The sequence below is a fragment of the Carcharhinus amblyrhynchos genome, chromosome X, assembly GCF_965287045.1.
Source record: "Carcharhinus amblyrhynchos chromosome X, sCarAmb.v2.hapA, whole genome shotgun sequence".
Taxonomy (NCBI): Eukaryota; Metazoa; Chordata; class Chondrichthyes; order Carcharhiniformes; family Carcharhinidae; genus Carcharhinus; species Carcharhinus amblyrhynchos.
In genome coordinates, this window is record NC_137359.1 from 12,396,636 (window position 1) to 12,417,649 (window position 21,014).

The following is a 21,014-nucleotide window of genomic DNA, read 5'->3' on the forward strand; positions in this document are numbered from 1 at the left end:
GAGGGGCAGGGAGCTGGATAGAAAGGAAGAGGGCTGGGTTCAAAGCAGAGGGGATGGAGACCCTGCAATCAGCAAACAGCAGATGACACCAAGATTGGAACGGCAAATTGCGCGGAGGGCGTGGAGAGTCTACAGAAGGATCTAGATAGGCTGGGCGAATGGGCCAGGAAATGGCAAATGGAATTTAATGTTGGCAAGTGCGAGGTGGTCCACTTTGGTAGGAATAATGGAAGGAAGGATTATTACTTACGTGGAGAAAAACTGCAGCAGGCGACGGTGCAGAGGGACCTCGGGGTCCTTGTGCATGAGTCACAAAAACCCAGCTTGCAGGTGCAGCAGGTGGTCAGGAAGGCGAATGGGATGCTGGCCTTCATAGCGAGGGGGATTGAATATAAAAGTAGGGAGGTCTTGCTGCAGCTGTATAGGGCATTGGTGAGGCCGCAGCTGGAGTACTGTGTGCAGTTTTGGGCGCCGTACTTATGCAAGGATATTTTGGCCTTGGAGGGAGTGCAGAGGAGGTTTACTAGGCTGATGCCGGAGTTGAGGGGGTTGAGCTATGAGGAGAGGCTGAATAAACTAGGCTTGTACTCGTTAGAGTTTAGAAGAATGAGGGGAGAGGTTTACTAGGCTGATGCCGGAGTTGAGGGGGTTGAGCTATGAGGAGAGGCTGAATAAACTAGGCTTGTACTCGTTAGAGTTTAGAAGAATGAGGGGAGATCTCATTGAGACGTATAAGATGATGAATGGGATGGATAGGATAGAGGTGGAGAGACTCTTCCTGCTCAGAAAGGATAGTAGGACTAGGGGGCACAGCCTCAAGATAAAGGGGGGGTGGTTTAGAATGGAGTTGAGGAGGAACTTCTTCACTCAAAGGGTGGTGAATCTCTGGAATTCTCTGCCCGTTGAAGTGGTGGAGGCTGCCTCGCTAAATATTTTTAAGACGCGGGTTGATGGGTTTCTGATGAGAGAGGGGATTAAGGGTTATGGGGAGAGGGCGGGAATGTGGAACTGAGCCACGACAGATCAGCCATGATCTTATTGAATGGTGGGGCAGGCTCAAAGGGCTAGATGGCCTACTCCTGCTCCTATTTCTTATGTTCTTATGTTCAAAAGAGCAAATCTCCGCTTCCTTCCAGTCCTTTATGTATTTCAGTGAAAAAGAAGCTTCCCACTCCCATCCTGCTGGCCATGCCAATTGTTTTATATGGGTAGCATATTACCTGGGTCGTTTGATAACAAGCCAAACTGACCTGTGATTGGTCAGTTATGAATGGTGGGCATGCCACCGATTTTGGTATCCGCTCACTCCCTGTATTATGGGGGTGAGCTTAGGGGTGGACAGGAAAGTGGCAGGGTGGGTACCCGTCCTATTTTGCCTGCACCAACCCCCCCCACCCCAAAACCCCACAATAAGCATGTCCACCAGAGGCATGTAAAATTCAGCCCATAGAGTACAATAGCAAAGAGGTTATGACAAACTGGAGTATTGTGTTCAATTCTGGGCAAACACATCAGGATGGATGTGAAGGCATTGGAGTGGGTGTGGAAAAAAAAATCAGCAGAATGATTCCAGGGATGAGAGACTTCAGTTCCATAGATGGATTGGAGAAGTTGGGGCTGTTCTCAGACAAGAAAATGGTGTGGTTAGGGTCTGGAATGCATTGCTGATAGTGGAGGATGATCCAGTCATGGCTGTTCAAAGGGAACTGGATAAGCTCCTGAAGAGAAAAGAAATGCAGGGCTGCGGGAAAAGGGATTAGTTGGATTGCTCTTGCATAGAGCCAGCACCGACTTGGAGGGCAGAATGGCCTCCTGCTGTGCTATAACAATTCTCTGAGTGATCAGACAATCTGCTTTTGGGATGCTGACTAAGGAATAAATAGTCACTGGACATTGGGGAGAACTGCTGTGCTGTCCTTCAGCATGGTGGGGGCGATCTTAACGAAATAATTGGTGCCGAATGAGTGTGAAAATGGGAGAGTTTCAGATCCGTTTTTTTGGTGAGGCCACAAATTAAATCTCACACCACTTTGTGCATCTGCACAATCTGTTTTCTATTAATAGAGGAGGAGCGGGGCCTCAGCTTGTCTAAAAACCATCTGCTCACACTAGAGGGCGCAACTTCACGTGTGCAGATCTCTCTTTTCTGTCAATTGCCTCTCCCCACTCGCCGCAATCAGTGGCCTCCAGGACTGGTCGGCTCCTGGCCCCCACCAACATCCTGGATATCGACCTGGCCAATCCTATCCTCCCCACCAGCTCAATCAGTCAATCGCTGCCCACCCAGCCTGGCCCAGTGGATCACTGGCACCTCCCCACCACCCCCACTGGCTTTGATCAACCAATCGTCACCCAGGCCGATGGCTGGTTGCAGAGTGTGCAGCTTCACCGATCCCCTTCAAAACAAAGCAAAAGTGTCCAGCTCCACCCCCAACTGCCTCCCCTTAGGCCCTGCCCCCACCATGCCTCCCCACCTCCTTGGCACTGCCTGGTGGGAAATGCCAGCATGCCCAGTAGAGATTGCCAGGTTGCCTGGCTGGCATGAACAGGGTCCCAGGTTGGCAGTACCAGGCTGATGCTGCCCAAGGGGCACTGCCCCCTGCCCTTGATATCCTTGGGGGGGGGTGGGGTCTCAGTGGTCTCCAGTCCTACTGGCGAGGCCATCACATCAACTCCCCGTTGATGTGTACCATACGTGATCCTTACCGGTAAGGAGCTTCACTGGAGAGGCTGCTAAGGCGAGTGAGCCCGGATGATAGCATCCCAGGCTTACTAATAATATTTAAAGCAAAATTTCAATAGATTTAAATACTATAATCAGCCTCAGGCCCACTGGAAATCTGGGGCCGGTAAGATCGCGAGAGGCAAGAAACTAGGTGCAAATCTAATTTTTCAGCTCCTCCGCAATCTTACCAGCTCACCCCACCCATCGACCAGTGGGACAGCTGGTAAGATCGCCCCCCCCGGTGTCTTTTTACATCCACTGCAGTGTGCAAATTGAGCCTTGGTCTGACATCTCATCCAAAAGACTGCACCTCCAACAATGCAGCACCAGAGTGTCAGACTAGATTTTTACTCTCAAGTCTTGGAGTGGGAGTTGAACAAAGAAAATTACAACACAGGAACAGACCCTTTGGCCCTCCAAACTGCACCTACCATGCTGCCCGACTTAACTAAAACCCCCTACCCTTCCGGGACCATATCCCTCTATTCCCATCCTATTCATATATTTGTCCAGATGCCCCTTAAAACTCACTACCATATCCGCTTCCACTACCTCCCCCGGCAGCGAGTTCCAGGCACCCACCACCCTCTGAGTAAAAAAACTTGCCTTGTATATCTCCTTTAAACCTTGCCCCTCGCACCTTAAACCTGTGTCCCCTAGTAATTGACTCTTCCACCCTGGGAAAAAGCTTCTGACTATCCACTCTGTCCATGTCCCTCATAATCTTGTAGACTTCTATCAGGTCTCCCCTCAACCTCGATCTTTTCAGTGAGAACAAACCAAGTTTCTCCAACCTCTCCTCATAGCTAATGTCCTCCATACCAAGCAACATCCTGGTAAATCTTTTCTGTACCCTCTTAACATCCTTCTGGTAGTGTGGCGACCAGAATTGAACACTGTATTCCAAGTGCGGCCTCAATAAGGTTCTATAAAGCTGCAACATGATTTGCCAATTTTTAAACTCAATGCCCCAGCCAATGAAGGCAAGCATGCCGTATGTCTTCTTGACTACCTTCTCCACCTGCATTGCCACTTTCAGTGACCTGTATACCTGTACACCCAGATCCCTCTGCCTATCAATACTCTTAAGGGTTCTGCCACAGAACCTACAACCTTCTGGCTCAGAAGCGAAAATGCTACCCAGTGAATCTCAGTCCTATTTCCTGGCATTGCTTTCACAGAAAAAAAAACATGCAAACGGAATAAAATTACACTTCTCTGTGTAAAGCTAATGATTTATATGTTAACAGTTGCTCAGTAATACAGAACTGGAATGCTGCTGAAAAGAGACAGGTTGTTGAGTCTTTTCATTTCACATTCATCAGTACAAACACAAGAATGGCAAATTTCAAACCATTGTAGCAATTTATACTACAGGTGAAAAGGGTGCTAATTGGCTAGGAGCCTGTAGTTACCCAATGCCTTCTCCAGGACAATGCCTTGGCCAATCACAGTCGACTTGCCAACCAATCAACACCCTTTACCCCCACAGTTAAAATCGTGATAGTTTGAAATTTGACATTCTTGCATTTGTCTTGATGAGTGCAAGAGGAAAAGCTTCAGAAACATCTTTTCAGCAATGATTGATATAAAGTTTATTTATTTATTAGTCACAAGTAGGCTGACATTAACACTGCAATGAAGTTACTTTGAAAATCCCCGAGTCGCCATACTCCTGTTCAGGTACACTGAGGGAGAACTTAGCATGGCCAATCCACCTAACCAGCATGTCTTTCAGACTATGGGAAGAAACCGGAGCACCCGGAGGAATTATATTCTTCAAAACAATATGTCACTATTTGAATTTTACACACTAAACCGTACACGTTTCACGATTCCAGTTTAGGACATCTTCAGAATGCAATTGGCATCAATTATAGATAAGGACATGCAGAACATGATTAATGCTGACAATGAGGAGAGAGCGTCAGAGGAAGTACCAGGGTTTCAGAGCCCTATATTCACTGAACTCCACAGCTTATCCGTTTTTAAGAGTTGTGCTTGTTAATGTTTAACAACTGTTTTTGTTCTCCTGCTCTTTGGGAACAGGGGCATTAGGCCCCCCTAAAGGCATCGCCAGCTCCCTCTGATCAGCATTTGGAATGACTGCAGCTGGAGGTCAGGGGGAGTGCATGAATACTCTCCACCAGCCTGAGGGAAAAGGTACTGCTCACTTATACCTGTCTTGCCAATGGCTGTTACACAACACTGCTCTCCACCGACCTAGATTGTCAGCTTGAGACAGTGGGCTCCATTGTTCCCCAGACACTACAGGTAACCTTGGGAGTCTCCCTGTTTGGACACGAAGCACCAGAATGAGCTGCACATAAGTCAAACTGTTTGAGCACTTTTTACTCTCTCACTATCTCTCTCAATTTCAGGTAAAATAAGAAGGCTACATTATCAGCTGGGGGCTGGATAGTAATTAAAGGGGATTTAATGTTTTCAGCTAATAGCCAAGGACTGAAGTGAGTAGTATGTTTTGTAATCTCTTAATACCTGTTTGAAGGCAAGAAACACAGCTCTGTGCATTGAGATTATGAGACTGTGCACTTGAGAAGGTACTTCTTGTGCAATGAGGTTGTTACAAATATGCCTGTGCATATACAAACACGAAAATTTTGGGTAATAGATACCTATCTGCCCAGCCAAAACACTGCACTGGGTACTTCAATAACCAACTAGTCGAGTGCAAGGGTTTGGCAGTTTATGAATGTCATCTGAATTCAAATTAGCAAAGTCACTGGCTCTCAATGTATTCTAGATTTTTTTTAATACACCATTTATTCTTGGATGTACCGTGAAAAAGTAACTGCAGGAGTTGCAAAAGTAAATGTTTGGATAGAGGTTATGTAATGGAATTATGACAACTGGAGGAAAAGGAATTAACACCACAAGGTCTAAACTGGAATCATGTGCTCTGCGATTTTAAGCTGACAAACTTTTTTGCTTTTTGTAGCTGTTGAATATTTAAAAAGATTGTAGGTTGCTTTCAGAGATGATCACATGATTTGATGGTGACGTCATTAGGGTGTTGCCGCTGCTGTTTTACTGGCAAAGAACATCTCTTTTAATAAACCTTGCTGTTGTTACTTTGATTCCACTTGGGCAAACCATGTTCTTTTTTTGTTAAAACCCACAACCCCTAATGTTGTTACGATATTAAGTAGCACAATTCTGTGCACTATGCATATGTATATGTGTGGATGTTCCATTGTATGTATTCATGGTGTGCCAGGAGTAGATGAAAAACAACTGCATTTATATAGCGACTTTCACAAGACCCAATCTCCCAAAGTGCTTTACAGCTGTTGAGGTGTGGTCACGCATCTAATGTAGGAAACACAGCATCCAATTCGCACATAGCAAGATCTCACAAACAGCAAAGTAATAATGACCCAGACACTCAGTTTTGCTAATATTGATTGAGGGATAAATATTTCCAATATACCAGGGAAAACTCCCCTTGCTGTTCTTCAAAACAGTGGGAAATAAAGTAGGCAGGTGGGGCTTCAGTTTAACATCTCTCTGACAGCACCTCTGACACTCCAGCCAAATCACAGCAGCAGAATTGGAGAATCCCAGCTGCAGACAAAATTGGAGAATCTGGCCCATTAACCTTTCAAAACAAAGCAAAACATTCTATTCCAAGCTGAACTTCAGCATCATGACAGTACTCCCTTCATGGGCCTGATCAACAGTTTAGATACATGTACGTAATGGAAACCGGCTCTTATTAATTGGCGACCATAAATGATGTTTATGGAGATGTACGAGAGGAACACTTTGCATTCAGAAAGTACCTTTAACATCATAGGGAGGGTATTTCACTGGCGTGTATTCACTCTAAATCTGTGTTCTGCAGTAATTTGAAGGAGTTGTGTTGTAGATATTGATGGCTTGATGGTTGAGTAGAATGGAACTGATGCCATTAAGGGGAAACAAGATAGAACACATGAAGGAGAATAGAATAGAAAGTTATGCTGAAGGAGTTTAAATTAAGTGAGGTCGAAGGAGGCTTGCGTGGAGCATTAACACTAACAGTCACCAATTGGAAGAATGGCCTGTTTCTGTGTTGTAAGCTCTCTGTAATTCTATCTAAATGACTGACTGCTAACTAAATGGTGAGAAACACTGTGAGGCAACCTATCAGTCCAACTTCATTCCCGTCACAGTGTAGCTGCAGCTGTTGCCTTGGGGACTTTTAAAAAGCCTCAAATGCTCTCAACTTGTCACTTTTCTTCTCTCAGGAAAGAACAACCAGGACCATCAGCTCCCTCTGAGATTAAAGATCAGGCCAACACTGCAATGTTAGTGAGGAGAGAATTCAGTCTGTCATACCTGTATCAGTTGTGTAACTAAGATATGGATGAGAGAGACTAGAGGCTATAAATGAATATTGGTGATGTTAGAGCTAAAGGTATAACTTAGGCCACTGTGTAAATAAGGAGCTGCCCATTTATAGAGATGAGACCTTTTTTTCACAGAGGGTGGTGAGTCTTTGGAACTCTCTTCCTGAAAACGTGGTAGAAAGAGTCTTTGGGTGACATTTTCCAGTCCTTCCCACAAGCAAGATCTTCTGATTCCGCTGATGGCAAGCCTCCTTAGCGAGTTCCCCAGTGTTGGGACAGGAGAGCTACACAAAACGCCATAGATTCTGGCACACTGGAAGACCCTGGTGACGGCCAATGGTGAGCCGCCTCCATCACTGGAAAACACACCATGGGAGCGGGCCAGAAAATCCTGCCTTTTGAATACTTTTAAGGCAAAGGTGGATAGGTTCTTGGTAAGCAAGGGAGTGATAGGTTATCGAGGGTAGGCAGAATGCAGATTTGAGATTACTATCAGATCAGCCATGGTTTTATTAAATGGCATTACAGGCTCGAGGGGCTGCATGGCCTGCTCCTGCTCCTTGGCTGTATGTTCCATACGTTTGTTTATACACCAATCTTCTGTCTTCTGTTTTAAGTCTTTACTGCAACACAAATCAAGACTACCTTGAAACCAGTGGTCCAAACACTCATATCTCCACTAGCAATTAGAAGTGGGAGTGAAATTTGATTTCACGGAATTGTTAATTCCCCTAACAATCAGTATGTGACAATGGGTCAGTTGGACAATGGGTCTGAGGCAGAATGAACACAGATTTCTAACTACCAATGATGTAAAGGGATATGGGATAGTGTGAAGAAAAGTGGATGATCAGCCATGATCTTAATGAATGGTGAAGCAGACTTGATAGGCTGAATGGCTTACTCCTGTTCCTATGTTCTTGAGATGAGATATCATTCTGTTAGTTAACATTGTACATATACACGCCAATATGGTTTTCCCTTTTCATTATATCCTTAATGACAAATAAATCCGAATTAGTTAAAAAGGACTTTACTTTGTCACATTTCAGAACATTCTGAGCAATTCTTAAGTTCTGTTCCCCTACCATGGCTTCCTGTCCACTTAAATCTAACTTTTTTATTCTCACGTTCAAATCGCTTCAAGAGTTTGCCCCTCCTTGCAACTTCCCCACCAGTGCTAGAACCCTCTCTGAGCTCTGTGTACCCCCACCTGCAGCCTCTCGAGCAACTCTGGTTTCCTTCACTCCGTAAGAAATCTCACAACACCAGGTTAAAGTCCAACAGGTTTATTTGGTAGCAAAAGCCACAAATGTGGGGCAAATAAAGACACAAACTCCATTTACAGAATAACGATTGGAATGCGAGTCTTTAATCAAGTCTCAAAGGTACAGACAATGTGAGTGGAGAGAGGGTTAAGCACAGGTTAAAAAGATGTGTATTGTCTCCAGACAGAACAGTTAGTGAGATTTTACAAGCCCAGGCAAGTCGTGGGGGTTACAGATAGTGTGACATGAATCTAAGATCCTGGTTGAGACCGTCCTCATGTGTGTGGAACTTGGCTATCAGTCTCTGCTCAGCAACTCTGCGCTGTTGTGTGTCGTGAAGGCTGCTTTGGAGAACGCTTACCTGAAGATCAGAGGCTGAATGCCTGTGACCGCTGAAGTGTTCCCCAACAGGAAGAGAACACTCTTGCCTGGTGATTGTCGAGCGGTGTTCATTCATCCGTTGTCATAGCGTCTACATGGTCTCCCCAGTGTACCATGCCTCGGGACATCCTTTCCTGCAGCGTATCAGGTAGACAACGTTGGCTATGGACAAGCCCTCCGTATACACAGGATCTCCTCAGATGAGGAGGATCGTGACAGACATCTCCAGACGCTGAACGATGGCCTCATAAGAACAGGATATGGTGCTCGACTCATCAATCGACAGTTCCGACGCACCACAGCGAAAAACCGCACTGACCTCCTCAGGAGACAAACACGGGACATGGAGAACAGAGTACCCTTCATCGTCCAGTACTTCCCCAGAGCGGAGAAGCTATGACATCTTCTCCGGAACCTCCAACATGTCATTGATGAAGATGAACATCTCGCCAAGGCCATCCCCACAACTGCACTTCTTGCCTTCAAACAACCGCACAACCTCAAATAGACCATTGTCCACAGCAAACTACCCAGCCTTCAGGAGAACAGTGACCACGACACCACACAACCCTGTCACAGCAACCTCTGCAAGACATGCTGGATCATCGACACGGATGCCATCATCTCACGTGAGAACACCATCCACCAGATACACGGTACATATTCTTGCAACTTGGCCAACATTGTCTACCTGATACACTGCAGGAAAGGATGTCCCGAGGCATGGTACATCAGGGAGACCATGCAGACGCTACGACAACGGATGAATGAACACCACTCAACAATCACCAGGCAAGACTGTTCTCTTCCTGTTGGCGAACACTTCAGCGGTCACGGGCATTTGGCCTCTGACCTTCGGGTAAGCGTTCTCCAAGGTAGCCTTCATGATACATGACAGTGCAGAGTCGCTGAGCAGAGACTGATAGCCAAGTTCCGCACACATGAGGACGGTCTCAACCAGGATCTTAGATTCATGTCACACTATCTGTAACCCCCATGACTTGCCTGGGCTTGTAAAATCTCACTAACTGTCCTGTCTGGAGACAATACACATCTCTTTAACCTGTGCTTAACCCTCTCTCCACTCACATTGTCTGTACCTTTAAGACTTGATTACCTGTAAAGACTCGCATTCTAACCATTATTTTATAAATTGAGCTTGTGTCTGTATATGCCCTGTTTGTGGCTTTTGCTATCAAATAAACCTGTTGGACTTTAACCTGGTGTTGAGAGACTTCTTACTGCGTTTACCCCAGTCCAACACTGGCATCTCCATATCATTCCTTCACTCCACCATTGGGGGCCATACCTTCAACTGCCTGGGTTGAATCTCTGAATTTCCTCTCGAAACCTCTCTGCCTCTCTCTCCTCCTTTAAGGCAGTGCTTAAGGCACCTCTTTTACCAATCTTTTGTCATTTGCCCTCAGACCTCCTTGTGTCTCAGGTGTCAAATTCGGTTTGATAACATCTCTGTGAAGTTTCTTGGGATGTTTTACTATGCGATGTGTGCTGTATAAATGCAAGATGCTAATTTTTTTCAATCAAGATAAGCCACTCACATCTGCAGACATCAGTGACTTTCACTGCAGGTCACACCTTGAGATTCACAGCTTAATTCCAGTATTGGGTATTGAGGTCATTCCTTACATAATTCTGCAACCTGACTCTCAGTCAGAATAAACCCCTGGGTATTTTGTAGCTCACTAAGGCTCAGGCATTGTCTTTGGTATGAGCTGCTGTGTGACTTCAATTCCCAGTTAGCAACTATTCTAAGCAGTGGATATCAGCTTTGATTCTGCCAATGCTTTTTCCACAGATTTCTCAGAGGTTAAAACATATTTCCATTGCCAATTAACAACATTCAAAGTTGCGCTTTTGTGTTGTGGCTCCTGGTCCACTGCAAGGTGAAAATGTCCAATTTCAAGGTCTTTTTCCATTGCCTCAGAGACGGAAGGCCAGTCGTCTGACTGATTTACACTTTGCCACTCAGAAGTGGGTGGTGGTTCTGTTTTATTTAATCATTCACAGGATGTGGGCATTACTGGCTTGATCAGTACTTATTGCCCACCCCTAATTGCCTTCGAGATGAGCTGTCTTTCTGAACTGTTGCATTGATACCAGCAACAAATCAATAAGAAAAGATGGAAGAGGAAAAGATCATTTAGCCTATTAAGCCTGCTCCTTCCACAGGGATAGGCCATCTGTGGACAGGGGCCACTGCCCTCCAGTGAAAAACAAAGTATTCATTTCAAATAATCGGAACTGAGAAGGTGGTGATGAGCTGCCTTCTTGAACCACTGCAGTCCATGTGGTGTAGGTACATTCACAATGCTGTTAGGGAGGGTGTTTCATGATTTGGACACAATGACAATGAAGGAACGGCAGATATATTTCCAAGTCAGGATGGTGAGTGGCTTGGAGGGGAATTCCAGTGGTGGTGTTCCCATGGACGGGACTTTACGGTTTCACTTGAGCAAGACTGGAAATTCCCACCTGAGGTCAATGGACATTTCCGTTTTCCGCTCCTCACCTGCTCCGATTCCATGGTGGATGAGGTGGTACAATTCTGACACATGTGTCTGCTGCCCTTGTCCTTCTAGATGGTAATGGTCATGGGTTTGGAAGGTGCTGCCTAAGCAGCCTTGCTGAGTTGCTGCAGTGCATCTTGCAGATGGTACACACTGCTGCCACTGTGTGTCAGTGGTGGAAGGAATGAATGTTCAGGGTAGTGGATGAGAGGCCAATCAAGTGGGCTTCTTTGACCTGGATGGTGTCGAGCTTCTTGAATGTTGTTGGAGCTGCATTCATCGAGGCAAGTGGAGAGTGCCTTGTAGATGGTGGACAGGCTTTGGAGAGTCAGGAGGTGAGTTACTCACTGCAGGATTCCCAATCCTTGACCTACTCTTGTAGGCACAGTACTTTTGTGGCTGGTCCAGTTCAGCTTCTGGTCAATGGTAACACATTGTAATTAGACATTCATAATCACAACTACACCTAATTGGTGTGTACCTGGTGAGGCAGGCTTCTCCAGTGAGCAATGGTGATTTGCTGCTGCATTGTCCTATTTGGGGAGTATCTGTAAATGCCAGTCCATGTTTGAGATTGGGAGGTGATATTGCAAGTTGTGTGGAGGGTGACCAAGGAAGGGTTAGCGGGGAAGGGTTGAGCAGTAGCCGGGCAAAGGTAGAACGGATAGTGCAGGCTGTCCAGGTACCCTCTAAAATATGGCACCAAGACTTACCACCCCATAAGGTAATGGCAAGGATGGTGACGGTGACACTGCCCCTCACAGTGAGAATCGGTGAGCACCATGTATGTAATGAGCTGAACAGCGCAAGATCACACCTGGTCAACCATGCCTCCCCTCCACAGCGGAAATCACTCCCATTTCCGTGCCCGCCACCAGATTCTAGACAGCAAAGTTCCAGCATATGTTCCTGTTATCAGAAGAAGCTGCAATGGCTCAGATAGCAGGAAACTGGAAGGTCACATTTTGATCTACTGTGTCAATCCGGCCACTAATTATGTCTTCAACATATAAGAAAACAGAGACTAAGAAAAGGCCAACCACAGGTCATCACAGATTCCAATCAAGCCCTTTAATATTCTGAAAAACACCGTAAAACTTCTTTCTTCTCCCAAAGGCTAATCCATTAATACTCTATAATGCCCTCGGCTGTTTCTACATCCTAATGTGGTTTGAATTGCTTTCCTTGATGACACTTTCACTGGGCTTCATGCAGTATTTGATCAGCTCTTACCTGGACTAATCCTTCTGACCTTCAGTCCTGCTCATTACCAGTTTAGCCTCAGACAGGCTGGACCTCCCCTGGCTTTGAACATGGACAAAGTAAATTGTAGGAAGCAAAAGCTCGGAGTATCTGCAGCTTCCAAAGCTCCATCCAGTGGTAGAAGTGCGCAGCTGCTGGCATGACCAAGAATCATGGAAGATGATCAAATAAGAAGCTGGTATACATTATAAATTTAATGTATCACAAATGGAGTGGTGATTAATCAGATGCTATTATGGTGTCCCGTTCTGTATGGCATGTGCCTATTGCTATGATGACATACGCAGTACAGTGGCAGTGGTTAGCACTGCTGCCTCACAGCACCAGGGACCTGGGTTCAATTCTGGCCTTGGGTGACAGTCAGGTTGGAGTTTGCACATTCTCTCCATGTCTGCATGGGTTTCCTCCGGGTGCTGCAGTTTCCTCCCACAGTCCAAAGATGTGCAGGTTAGGTTGTTTGGCCATGCAAAGACATTGCCCCTTGGTGTCAGGATTACCAGGGTAAATACATGGGATGATCTGTCAAAGTCGGTGCAGACTTGACGGGCTCAATGGTCTCCTTCTGCGCTGTTGAGATTCTATGATTCAGTAATCTATCTGCCTGCTCAAGTGAATGTACAAGATTCCAAGGCACCATTTGAAGGAAGAGCAGGGCAGAGTCCTGGCCAATACTTATCCCTCAATCAACATCACTAAATGCCGGTTATCAGGTCCCATATAGTCTGTGGGAGCTTGCTGCCATGGTTCCTACATTACAACAGCGACTACACTTCAAAATAGTACCTTACTGGCTGTAAAGTGCTTTGAGACATCCAGTGGTTGTGAGAAGCACAATATAAATGCAAGTCTTTTTAGGAAATATTTAGCACCATCCTTCAAAATTACAACTGGCAGGTCAGAAAAAATAATTCAACAAGAGATTGATTTAATTAACAAGGCCCATGTAAGTGCATTAATGGATCGGCACGGTGGCACAGTGGTTAGCACTTCTGTCTCATGGCTCCAGGCATCTGGGTTCAATTCCAGCCTCAGGTCACTGTTTGTGTGACATCTGCATGTTCTCCCTGTGTCTGCATGGGTTTTCTCCAGATGCTCCGGTTTCTTCACATACTCCAAAGATGTGCAGGTTACGTGGATTGGCCATGCTAAATTGCCCCTTAGTGTCAGGGGGATTAGCTAGGGTAAATGTATGGAGTTATGGGGATAGGGCCTGGATGGGATTGTGGTCGGTGCAGACTTGATGAGCCAAATGGCCTCCTTCTGCACTGTATAATTCCATGATTAAGCAAATTATTGAAATATTTGGAACTCTCGCCCTATATCTTTTTGTATTTTTTAATGGATGTGGCTAAGCCAGCATTTATTACCCATGCCTAATTGCCCTTGTGAAGGTGGTGGCAAGCCTCTGTATGATGTGACCCTGTTGGAGAGGCAGAAAATAATGGTACAGTCCACAATGTAGAGGAGGTGGGGGCATTAGGTTAAAAGGTCAGAATTGACAGGGTCAGAAGAGGACTCAGGCTTTGTGTGGAAGTTATGCAGAGTATGACTGAATGCAGAAGAAAGGTCGTCAAAAGTCCTACATTTATGATAACTGAATTATTTTGCAATAAACATATTTGAAGTCTCTGGGAAACTTGGCCAACATCTTTTCTGGGGTGAGTGGGGCATTCAGAGCTCCAGTAATGGGGAGATTTTAGAGGAGGTGGCAAGCCTCTGTATGATGTGACCATGTTGGAGAGGCAGAAAATAATGGTATGGTCCACAATCCACCTGTTCATGTAGCCACAGATGCGGCATTGGTGGTGGTGGTGGTGGTGGTGGGGTGGGTGGTCCTCCGGCCAGTGATCAAGGCAGCCAGCGATCGGGAGGCTGCCAGTGTGGGGCTACTGCACGTGTGCCAATCTCCGCTATGACAGATCGGAGTGTGTCTGGTGGCCCGCTCAGTGCTATGCTGCCGGCCTCTCCAGCAGGAATTGGCCCTGCCCACTGATTTTTAATAAGATTCACGCTAGTGAACTCTGCAGTATACAGAGTGTGGGAGATTTCTTTTAAAAATCCTGCTGAAGAAAACTGGGAGACTGGAATCACTGCTACAGTGCAATAGTCCGAATGTTTTAAAACTCAAAAGACACTCAAGAAAGTCTCAATCTGTCTCTGAGGCAGAACTTTGTGCATTCAAGTCACCGCCCAGAGACTTGAGCACATAAATCTGGTCCAACCCTCCAAGTACCAAGGGAGTGTTCCCCTGTCAGAGGTGCTGTCCTTCCAGATGAGATGAGATGGGATTTACTCCAGTTTTCACGTGAATTCGGCACTTAGAATTTTTTTGGGAGAATCCCACCCTACATTTCAAAAAAGACTTTCAAAAAAGTCAATTGATATTAGGCAGATGCATTTCGACCTGGATTAATCTCATGCATGTAGTACCAGATTTTGAAGCTTTAGTAGTGCAAGCACAGCCACTTTGACTATTCTAGTAAATCCCAGTAAGTAAGTAAATCATTACCAGTATATTCATGTACTCAAAGTGTTGTGCTTGCTGAACGTGTTCCTTGAATAAGTTCAAATATTTTCACTTTTCGTGGTGTATCTGTTCTCATCACAGGCATGCTCACATTCTGATCTCATCTTTCACTGCGGAATGAGCAAGCAATTCTTTTCTTCATAGTGCACTTACCATAATCAAGGTTGATTATTCAAATCATTTGGTGCTGATTTGTAGAGATGTGTACATATATATAAATGCCTGGTCAGCAGAATTCACAAAGGGGACATCTTGTGGCACAGTGGATCCCTACTTCTGATCCAGAAGCTCCAGGTTCAAATCCCGTTGTTGGTCAAGGAAGGTGTTCATAACGCAGCCAAATAGAATTATCAACCCGTAAATCCTTCCAGCAGGCCTAAGGAAAGGGATTGGTGCAGGAACATCTCCTGGGCAGCCATGCGGGAGTATTGCTGCTCAAGCTGTGGCCGCTAGACATACATGGACACGTTCATTTGCTTAAAGAAGTGCTACTTGGTCAGTTTATTAATAAATTGACTTCTTCAGTGTTCCAATATTTCAAATGATATTGCAATTCACCCTGATTATCTTTGTACACTGACGGATTCTGTGGTAAACATCCGAGGTTGCCAACAACCTATTGCCCTGAATCCATGCAAAAATAAGCATTAAACTAGCATCAAATTGTTGAACAAAATGTATTTAAATGAACATTGCTTTCATGAGACAGCTCGAGGCAAGTTTTCTGTGTGTGCCAAACACCACAACACAGTAACACAAATTATGTTGAAATGTGTTCTGATGTTGCAAAATGTTCCTTTGTCACTTGATTATGACAATGTTGTGACAGAAATGATGGATGATTGCTCAGTCCCTCTCAGTCATAAGATACTGTAGTTGGAGGTTGGAGATGGCTGCAACTCCTTGCAATCTCTTCTCTTAGCTCAGGAAGGTAAAAGATTGCCTTCAGGGCCCCACCCGCCCTTTCTGGCTAAGGACAGGATTAGGCATGGTTGTGATTCACACCATAGTCAAATTAGTTACCAGCGCTTACTGTCTAGGCTCACTTTTTTTGTGTGTTTCTGGGATGTGGACATCACTGGCTAGGTCAGCATTTATTGTCCATTCTTAACTGACCTCAATAGGGTTCTATGGAGAACTGAGTGGTCTGCTAGGCCATTTCAGAGGGGGGCAGTTAAGAGTCAACCACATTGCTGTGGATCTGGAGTCACTGGAAGCAGAGTTACCAGAAACAAGGGGAGCTGGCAGCAGGTGCTTTTGGAAAGGAGAGAAGAAATCCTGAGGGAATTAAGTTCAATAAGAAAATAACTTCAGGAATAAAGAACACACATAGTAACATAAGAACTAGGAGCAGGAGAGGGCAATTCAGCCCCTCGAGCCTGCTCTGCCATTCAATACGATCATGGCTGATCTCATCTTGGTCTTATCTTCACCTTCCACCTTCCTGTTAATAATAAGAACCTATCTATCTCCTCCTTAAATCTGTTTAGTATTCTGGCATCCACTGCATTCTGGGCTAGAGATTTCCACATATTCACCACCCATTGAATGAAGTAATGCCTCCTCATTTCTGTTTTAAATCTGCCCCCCCATCCCCACCCCTTATCCTAAAACTATGGCTTCTCATTTTAGAATGTGCAACAAGGGAAAACATCCCACTCTACCTCTACCAATCCCCTTTGGCATCTTATACACCTCAATTAGATCTTCTCTCAATAACAGTGATAACAAGACTTGCATCTTATATAGCAACGTACATAACGAATGGATGCCTCAAGGACTTTACAGCCAATGAAGTATTTTTGAAATGTAGAGTGAAATCTTGAACCCACATTTGCCATCCGTGTGATCAGCGACGCGTATTCAATATCTGGCAAAGCTGGAAGTTACAAATTTTGCCAGCAAGATCGCCACTTCCAATTTCTGGTGTCTCTCGCCAGCGACAGGAGAAAGGATGGGAAAGGTAGGATTAGAGAGCCGTGGATTACTAGAGATATAGAAGACCTGGTTAGGAAGAAGCAAGAGGCGTATGTCAGGTCTAAGCAGCTGGGAACGGAGAGAGCGTTGGAGGAATACAGAGAGAGTAGGAGGGATCTCAAAAGGGGAGTTAGGAGAGCAAAGAGGGGGCATGAGATGGCTTTGGCAGGTAGGGTTAAGGAGAATCCAAAGGCGTTTTACTCCTATCTTAAGAGCAAAAGGGTGGCTAGGGGTAAAATCGGTCCTCTCAGGGACAGACATGGGGAATTGTGCTTCGAGGCAGAGGGAATGTGGGAGATCCTGAATGAATACTTTGCGTCGGTATTCACGAAGGAGAGGGGCTTGATGTCTGGTATGGTCATCAAGGGACCAATTGAAAGATCTATCGATTATGAGGGAAGAAGTGTTAGGGCTTTTACGTAGCATTAAAACTGATAAATCTCCGGGGCCCGATGGCATTTATCCTAGGCTGCTTAGGGAGGCGAGGGATGAGATTGCTGGGCCTCTGACGCAAATCTTTGTCTCTTCTTTGGACACAGGTGAGGTCCCAGAGGACTGGAGGATAGCGAACGTGGTACCGTTGTTTAAAAAGGGTAGGAGGGATAGCCTGGGTAATTATAGGCCGGTGAGTTTAACGTCAGTGGTAGGCAAGTTGATGGAGACGATTCTTAGGGATAGGATGTATGAGCACTTAGAGCGTTGCGATCTGATTAAGGATACGCAGCATGGCTTTGTAAAGGGGAAGTCTTGCCTTACGAATCTGGTAGGATTCTTTGAGGAGGTGACAGAAACGGTCGACGAAGGACGAGCCGTTGATGTTGTCTATATGGATTTCAGTAAGGCGTTTGACAAAGTCCCTCATGGTAGGTTGGTAGAGAAGATTAAAGCTCATGGGATACGTGGCCAGGTATCTAGATGGGTAGAGAACTGGCTTCAAAAGAGGAGTCAGAGAGTAGTAGTGGAGGGGTCCTTTTCTAGCTGGAGGTCTGTCACTAGTGGAGTGTCATTCACCTGACGAAGGGACTAACCCGAAAGCTTGTGAGTTTACTATCAAATAAATCGGTTGGACTAAAACCTGGTGTTGTCAGACTTTTTACTAGTGGTGTGCCGCAGTGCTCAGTACTGGGACCTCTTCTCTTTGTAGTGTATATAAATGATTTGGAAGAGGGAGTAGGTGGTGTGATCAGCAAATTTGCTGATGACACCAAGATGGCTGGATTGGCGGGCAGTGAGGAGCAGTGTCTGGCAATACAGCGGGATATTGATAGGCTGGTATATTGGGCAGATACATGGCAAATGGAGTTTAATCCGGATAAATGTGAGGTGATGCATTTTGGCTGGAATAATGTAGGGGGGAGTTATATGATAAAGGGTAAGCCCATAAGAAGTATAGAATCGCAGCGAGACCTGGGGGTGCAAGTGCACAAGTCTTTAAAGGTGGCAGTGCAAGTGGAGAGTGCGGTGAAGAAAGCCTATGGTATGTTAGCCTTTATAGGAAGGGGTATAGAATATAAGAGCTGGAGTCTAATGTTGCAGTTGTACAGAACATTGGTTAGGCCGCATTTAGAGTACTGCATCCAGTTCTGGTCGCCTTACTACCGGAAGGACGTGGAGACTCTGGAGAGAGTGCAGAGGAGGTTTACCAGGATGTTGCCTGGTATGGAAGGACTGGGGCATGAGGAAAGATTGAAGAAATTGGGGCTCTTTTCCCTTGAAAGACGGAGACTGAGGGGGGATCTAGTAGAGGTATATAAGATTACGAAGGGTATAGATAGAGTAAACAGAGGTAAGCTATTTCCTATGATAGAGACACATAGGACAAGGGGCCATGGACTTAAGGTGAGGGGGGAGAGGTATAACACAGATATTAGAGGGAGGTTTTTCACACAGAGGGTAGTGGGGGTATGGAATGCTCTGCCAAGTAAGGTGGCGGAGGCAAACATGCTAGAGTCATTTAAGAGTAACTTAGACAGGCACATGAGTGGGTTGGAGATGGGTGGATATAGGAGATTGTTTTATTAAGGGTCATTAGCATTGGTGCATCCCTGGTAAGGCAAATGGATATGGTACAATAATAATGTTTTTTTTTCTTTTCATTCACAGGTTTTAAGTCGGTCCGCCTTGTGCCCAACGAGGGGCATACACGCGATGGGTCGTACTTGGGCTGCTCTTGGTTGTTCGAGATTGGCCTAGTGCTTTATGTCGTTAGTGTGTGCCTAGACTGGACCAGAGACTGGGCAAGACGACAGCTCAGTGACTATCGCTGTTTGCTGTGCAGACACATGGATTTGGGCCGGTGTCTGTGGGAGTTTGCGCATTCTCCCCATGCTTGCGTGGGTTTTCTCCAGGTGCTCCAGTTTCCTCCCACACCCCAAAGATGTGCTGTTAGGCTGATTGGCAGGAATAAATTGTCCCTAAATCAGATTCCCTCAATGTGGATGGCTATAAAACATTAGACAAGCTTCATGGGTGGAGAGGGGGACTGGTGGTGTTGAGATGGCGGCGTGGGCTCGTTGGGCCGAAGGGCCTGTTTCCCGGGCTGTTTTTGTTCTTTGTTCTTTGACATAATTGGGTGTAAACCTGATTTAAATTCATCTTAATATAGTTGCATCTGATTAACCCATTCCCCACCGTATATTGACACCATGCTGAAGTGACTGTGGTTGCAGTTTACAACAGGTTCACCTAGATGTGAACCTGTCATGGAGGTTGGGGGAGTAAAGGTGAGTATAGCCCCCCAGGGCAGAGGGACGTGGCCAGGCTGTAGTCTGGCAATCCCCTTTGGCACTGCCCCTTAGCACGGCGGGGAGGGTAGAGAAGTGCTGATGCTGATAGGGGGTGGGGACAGGAAACTTCCATGGTGAGCTTGGGGGTGGATTTATACATGATCTCTGTGCAGCCAGGCTTTGCCAGCGATTTGAGGCCTCGTCCACCTGCATGACAATGTGAAACATGCCCCCTTGACTTTTTTTGACAGAATGTGGTAGAATCTGGAAAGAAAATCACATGTTTCTCTCCGTTACATGCTGCCATTTTTTGGTAAGATTCCCCCTGTAGCCGCTGTTATAATATAAAAATTAATGTGAAAAACATGACAGCCATTTTGTGTACAACAAGCTCCCACAAACAGCAATGTGGTCATGATCAATCTGTTTTAATGATGTTGACTGAAGGATAAATATTGGCCAGGACAACAGGGTGGACCTCCCTCTGCTCTTCTTTGAAATAGTGCTATGGGATCTTTTACACCCACCAAGACAACCTTGTTTCAATGCCTCATCTGAAAGACAGCATCTCCAACTGTGCAGCATCCTGTCAGTATTGCGCTGGAGTTGCCAACTTAGATTTTATTTCTCAAGTGTTTGGAATGGGACTTGAACCCAGGATCATCTTACAAGAGGAGAATTCAGAGCCCATGTACACTGAATAATAATTGTTAAATGTTACTATGCTCATACAATCCAGTGGTGTTACAGAACTAGAACTATGCAATGGGAATAATAACTTTGTTGCACTTTGATGTTATATCAATGTGATTCTTTTGTAATCTTGGCTAACCACCTGAAATTGCCCCCCGTCTCTGCAGCTGCAAACAGTCACTGTTAGAAAATACAAAATGCTTTCTCCAGAATCTGGTTGTTTTAGTTGAATGAGAAAAGGATCTTTCAGTTAACATAAATGTCTCTTAGGACATTCTGAATCACTTCCAATACAAGGTACTACTACAGTACAGTGACCATTGTCCCTGAGGGAAAAGTATGAAAATATAATGAACCAGCTATGATTTTGTGTGAAAATCCTATTGACAATGATGTAAAACAATTCTTTGGGATAGGATGCAATGGGTGGAAGTGCTAAAAGAAAGGCAATTGAATTACACAATGATACAGCACAGGAGGAGGCCCCTTGGCCAATCGTGTCTGTGCTAGCTCTTTGAAAAAGGTTTCCCTCGTTGGCTCTGTAAATTGCTCCTTTTGAAGCATTTATCCAATT

The 21,014-nt window shown here is 45.4% G+C and overlaps 1 protein-coding gene across 1 annotated transcript in view; it reads left to right on the top strand.

The window, feature by feature from the left end:
- The window catches only part of LOC145361845 (pleckstrin homology domain-containing family A member 3-like), a 299,538-nt gene that overhangs the window by 172,580 nt on the left and 105,944 nt on the right, over positions 1 to 21,014 (top strand). The gene's annotated exons all lie outside the window — the stretch shown is intronic.